At 37.2% G+C, this 5,787-nt stretch overlaps 1 pseudogene; it reads right to left on the bottom strand.

Annotated features, from left to right (window-relative positions):
* Window positions 1-583: 583 nt before the first annotated feature.
* On the bottom strand, window positions 584-696 carry LOC122124928 (annotated as a pseudogene).
* Window positions 697-5,787: the final 5,091 nt, after the last annotated feature.

The following is a 5,787-nucleotide window of genomic DNA, read 5'->3' as shown; positions in this document are numbered from 1 at the left end:
ACAGTGAAAACAGGTGTTATAGCATGGGGGAAGAACATATAAAGAAACAAAAACAAAAACAACACACTGCACGTTATAAGTACGTGAGAAACGATATCAAGAAAAAAAAAACCACTTGTGTCCCTAACTTGGGGTTCATTTCCCTTAACATAATCTTTTTTTTTTTCTTTAGCTTTTTGTTTGTTTGTTTTGGTCGGTCGTGGGGCTTGAACTCTGGGCCTGGGCGCTGACCCTCAGCTCTTCAGCTCAAGGCTAACGCTCTACCACTTGAGCTACAGCGCCACTTCCGGTTTCCTGGTGGTTTATTTTAGATAGGAGTCTCATGGTCTCTCCTGCCCGGGCTGGCTTTGAACCACGATCCTCAGATCTCAGCCTCCTGAGTAGCTAGGATTACAGCCGTGAGCCACCAGCGCCCGGCCCTTAACATAAACTTATCTGGTCATATACACATAACTTTTTACCTTTTCTGCTTATCCCAGACATATATTAGTTATTGAAAATTAGAGAAACCATGGGACCTATGTTTCTTTGGACTTGGCTTACTTCACTTAATAATTTTTTTTCCAAGTCTTTCCATTTCCTAACAAATTGGGCGATGGAATGCTTCAGGAATTTGCCTGTCATCCTTGGGCAGGGGCCATGCTAATCTTCTCTGTATCATTCCAATGTTAGTGTATGTGATGCTGAATTGAGCACAGAATATTTTTATATATAAATTGTAATTGATTTTTTAAACTAGACAAATCAAAAAAAAGTAAATTTAAAAGAATTGTTGTGAAATTTGAGAACCATGTACTTCTTACATAAGTACACATTTAAGAATAAAGTCAAGATTTACGTGTCAAAAACAAAATAAATCCAGATATTTGTTGTTCAAGAGATGTGTAGGAGGAGGAAATCAATTCTTCTATGCAAAGGACCTGTCATAATGAACACTGCAGCAAGTGTTAAGGTTTGCTAAAAGTTTTAATGTTTTAAATATATTAACTTTTGGATATTTGCTTATATATGCCAAAACTGGGACTGTATGACAGGTCATAATACTTTTCTATAAAGTATTTAAGATTTATGGTAGCAGATAAGTACTACTAAGTATGTACATTTCAGAGTTTATAGAAACTTTACTAATGAGAAGTTGCAAAGTCTTTGTGTAAAGCAGAATAAAGAGTTGACTATGTTAACTACACAGTTTCTATTAAAACTGTAGGCCTTGCTTACTTTATATGTTAGTGAGGAACAAATGATGATATAAGCCATATACAAATTATGAGATGAACTATAAATGGTAATCTTAGTGGGTGACTTTAAACACTACTCATAGCCTATAAAATTCTTGTTGAACATCATAATCTTAGCCAGTGTTAAATGTAAAGAAATATGACAATAATAAAATCTAATTTGTAGTACACTTCAAATACTGAAAACACTGGTAATTGTTTTGTTTTTTATTTTATTATTCGTTAATATTTAATTATTGGTTTTCTTTATTTGTAGCATTGTTTTCCTTGTTGTAATATAATAGAACTTTTTGTAAGTTGTCATTAGGAGGTACTTTGAGAAGGTTACTGGGATGGCCACACCGTTTTTTATAGGTGCATGTGAATTTATAAAGAGGAAAATTAAGAACAAAATATGTATTTAAAAAATGATTAAGTAGAGTCTGATTCAGGAGTGTTGATAAATGTCCACACCTAAAATATTAGCCCTAGGCTGAAGCAGAGTTATTACAGAGTTGAGGTCACAAAAGTGAGACACTGTTTTGTTTTGTTATTTATTTTTATTTTGTTGGTCATGGGGCTGGAACTCTGGGGCCTGGGTGCTGTCCCGCAGCTCAAGGCTAGTGATACCACTTGAGCCACAGCACCACTTCCATCTTTTTCTGCTAATATGATGCTGAGAAATCAAACCCAAGGCCTCATTCATGCAAGGCAGGCACTCTACCATTGAGCCACCTTCCCAGTACCTGAAAGACTGGGTTTTAAAAAATCATCTAAAAAACATTTGCTTTTTGCTTTGGATTATATAATGAAATATATGAATATTTTTGATGTTTTTGTGCATTGTCATACTTCTAAATTTATACTAACTTTACCCACTTTATCCTTGTCAAAGTCATGATATATCTCTGGGAGTTTGCTTCTGTGAAGATTGTTTTTGCATTTATAATTTCTTCTGAGTTATTTTTATTTTTTATCAAAATAACTTTGTATTTCATGTTGATGTGTATTTACTCAGAGAAAGGGATATAGAGGATTTAGTTTACCAAGTGAACATTAAAATTAGAGGTCAACAATAAGACAAGATGTAAACATAAAGGGGATCCAAATAGGGAAAGAAGAAATAAAACTCTCCTTCTTTGCACATGACATGATCTTGTATTTAAAGAATCCCATAGACTCCACTACCAAATTACTCAAGCTGATTCAAAACTTTGGCAAAGTAACACGATATAAAATTAACCCCCCAAAATCAATGGCTTTTCTGTATGCCAACAATGAGAAAAGTGTGGCTGAATTTAGGAAAGTAACTCCATTTGCAATAGCCCCTCAAAAAATAAAATACCTAGGAATTAACTTAACTAAAGAAGTGAAGGACCTCTATGATGAAAACTTTAAAATCTTGAAAAAGGAAATCAAAACAGAACTTAGAAAATGGCAAAACCTCCCATGCTCCTGGATTGGAAAGATCAACATCGTGAAAATGGCAATACTTCCCAAGGCTATCTACAAATTCAATGCAATACCTATCAAAATTCCAACCTCATTCTTCAAGGAAAAAGAAGAGCCAATCCAAAAATTCATATGGAACAATAAAAGACCCCGAATAGCAAAAACGCTCCTCAATGGAAAGAACGCTGCTGGTGGAATATCAATACCAAATTTCAAACCCTACTATAAAGCCATAGTAATCAAAACAGCTTGGTACTGGCATAAGAACAGACCTTAGGACCAATGGAATAGAATTGAAAACCCAGAAATGAACCTACAGACCTATAGCCATCTAATCTTCGATAAGGGAGCTAAAATAATAGAATGGAAGAAAGACAGCCTCTTCAGTAAATGGTGCTGGCAAAATTCGTTAACTACTTGTAGAAGACTAAAACTAGATCCTTATATATCACACTGCACCAGAATCAACTCCAAATCCATCAAAGACCTCGGAGTCAAAGCAGACACTCTGAAAACCTTACAGGATGGAATAGGAGAAACCCTAGGCCTCCTTGGCTCAGGCCGAAGTTTTCTTAATAGAGACCCGGAAACACAACAAATCAAAGAAAGGTTGGACAAATGGGATTGCATGAAGTTGCAGAGCTTCTGCATGGCAAAGGACATAACTAGCCAGATCAATAGAAAGCCCACGGATTGGGAGAAGATCTTTACTAGCCATACAACGGACAAGGGTCTCATATCTAAAATATACTTGGAACTCAAAAAATTAAATCCCCCAACAATAAATCCTCAAAGAAACAACTGCCCAATAAATAAGCGGGTGAAAGACTTAAAGCGAAACATCTCTGAAGAAGAAAGAAGGATGGCCAATAGACACATGAAGAAATGCTCAACCTCCCTAGCCATAAAAGAAATGCAAATCAAAACAACATTGAAATACCACCTCACCCCAGTTAGAATGGCTATAATCAAGAACTCTAACAACAACAGATGCTTGAGTGGATGTGGACAGAAGGGAACCTTACTTCATTGTTGGTGGGAGTGTAAACTTGTTCAACCACTTTGGAAAGTAGTATGGAGGTTCCTCAAAAGACTCCACATAGAATTCCCCTATGACCCAGCAATCCCACTTTTGGGCATTTAACCAAATGTTCACAAACAAGACCACACTAAAGCTACCAGCACAGCTATGTTTATTGCAGCATTATTTACCATAGCTAAGATATGGAACCAACCCTGATGCCCCTCAGTAGATAAATGGATCAAGAAAATGTGGTATATATACACAATGGAATTCTATGCCTCGATCAGAAAGAATGACATTGCCCCATTTGTTAGGAAATGGAAAGGCTTGGAAAAAATTATATTAAGTGAAGCAAGCCAAGCCCAAAGAAACTTAGGTCCCATGGTTTCCCTTATTTGCACTATCTAGTATATGTATGAGTCAAGCAGGAAAGATCAGATAATGTAATGTTAGGAAAATGAACCCTTAGATTTGTATTTAAATATTTTTTTTCTTTCATGCATTTGTTTCTAACTCATTTATAAGATTATTTCTTTGTAACTTTGTATGTCCCTCCCCCACAGTATAACCCCTGCTTTCCCTATATTTGATGTCGGTATAATTTGTGGAGGAGATGGGGAAAAACTCGTCGTTTAAGGATACAGGTAGACCCAATGCAACTATGAGCAGTACAAGTTGTCATGTCAAAAACGAACTTTACAAATTTGGTGCGGGGGGGGGGGGGGGGGATTGGGTTGGGGAGCAGGGGGAGGCTGGGAAGGGATGTGAAGGGTAAACAAAGGAGGAGGCTGCAATGCTTGATAAGAAATGTACTCATTATCTTGCCCATGTAATTGTAACCCCTCTGTACAGTATGTTCACAAAAAATAAAAATAAAAATTCAAAAAAATAAAATAAAATAAAATTAGAGCTCAAAAATAAAAATCAGCTTCTGAAACTAAGGTTCAATGCCTTGCATCCTTGGATCAGCTAGAGGATCAATCCAGGCTTCAGACTTAAAGTGGGCAGCTGAGGGAGTATAGTGGGTAGGACTTTTTGAGTTCCCCTTTCAGGATATAAGATTTAAAACACACACATGCAAGCACATATTCATAACAAGTTTTTGTTTGGAGAAGTGCACATTATGGAGCTCCATAATGAAAATCATACATTATTTAATAGTGTTCTCAGACCTTTGTCAACATTCTCCCAATGGATTATCAGAAGCAGGTCCTTAGATCATTTTTCTTGGGTTCCTTAGGCCTAGAATTCTTATTCCCCATTTCAGCAGGTCTGTTGTGATTTCAGTTTTTGGTGCACATAATCCTCCCTTTTGTAAGTTTCTTGTGCACCCTTCTCATATTTAACTCTCCCGTTACTGGAGATTTCTCAACAATGGATTCCTCCAGCTCGCCCATTTTTATTCTTGGGCCAGAGAATGAAAACACACATCGAGACTCAACTTCTCTTTGTGCCTAAGACACACTCAGCCCAGAAAAATCCCCAACCAACCAGGTAGTATGCTCTAGTCCAGTTTTTCCTCTCATGGGTGATGCATGACATTACTTTTTATTGAGGTGCTTCCTTGGGCCCTTTCCTGAAATTGCTGATACACTTTCCATCCTTTACCACAACGGATGGTGTTTAACCCAACCTTGAGCTATCTCAAGAACTCAGGATATGTCTTCTCCTGAGGGTCTCCCTACATCCCCCTTGCATAACATGGATCCTGGACTAGTCCCCACGTTGTTGCGAATACTCCCCTACTGTAACCCAATATCCCAAGAAGGACCACCAATTTGAAAGGAACTTAGCATGGCAATGTTTAGTTCTGTTAAAAAGCTTGTATTGACAGAAAGCAACCACTATGAGTAGGAAGTCTGCCCAGGTTATACCCCTAATGAGTTACTACTTCTGGTATTGATCACAAGTTGTGTTCACAATCTTGCTCTATTGGTTCTTTTGAAGCTCAGCTGGTTATTTTGAAAGGGGTTAAAAATATCAGAGCAATCCACTAAACCAGGACACCCAGGCCAGAAATTGTTAGAAAATTCTTACTCAGCTTGTGCTTTATGAGTTAAACTATTCCTCAAGTCCCTAGAACGATTTTAGTAA

The sequence above is a fragment of the Dipodomys spectabilis genome, unplaced genomic scaffold (assembly GCF_019054845.1).
Source record: "Dipodomys spectabilis isolate Male_0828 unplaced genomic scaffold, ASM1905484v1 ptg000254l, whole genome shotgun sequence".
NCBI lineage: Eukaryota > Metazoa > Chordata > Mammalia > Rodentia > Heteromyidae > Dipodomys > Dipodomys spectabilis.
This window is presented reverse-complemented; position numbering and strand designations above follow the sequence as displayed.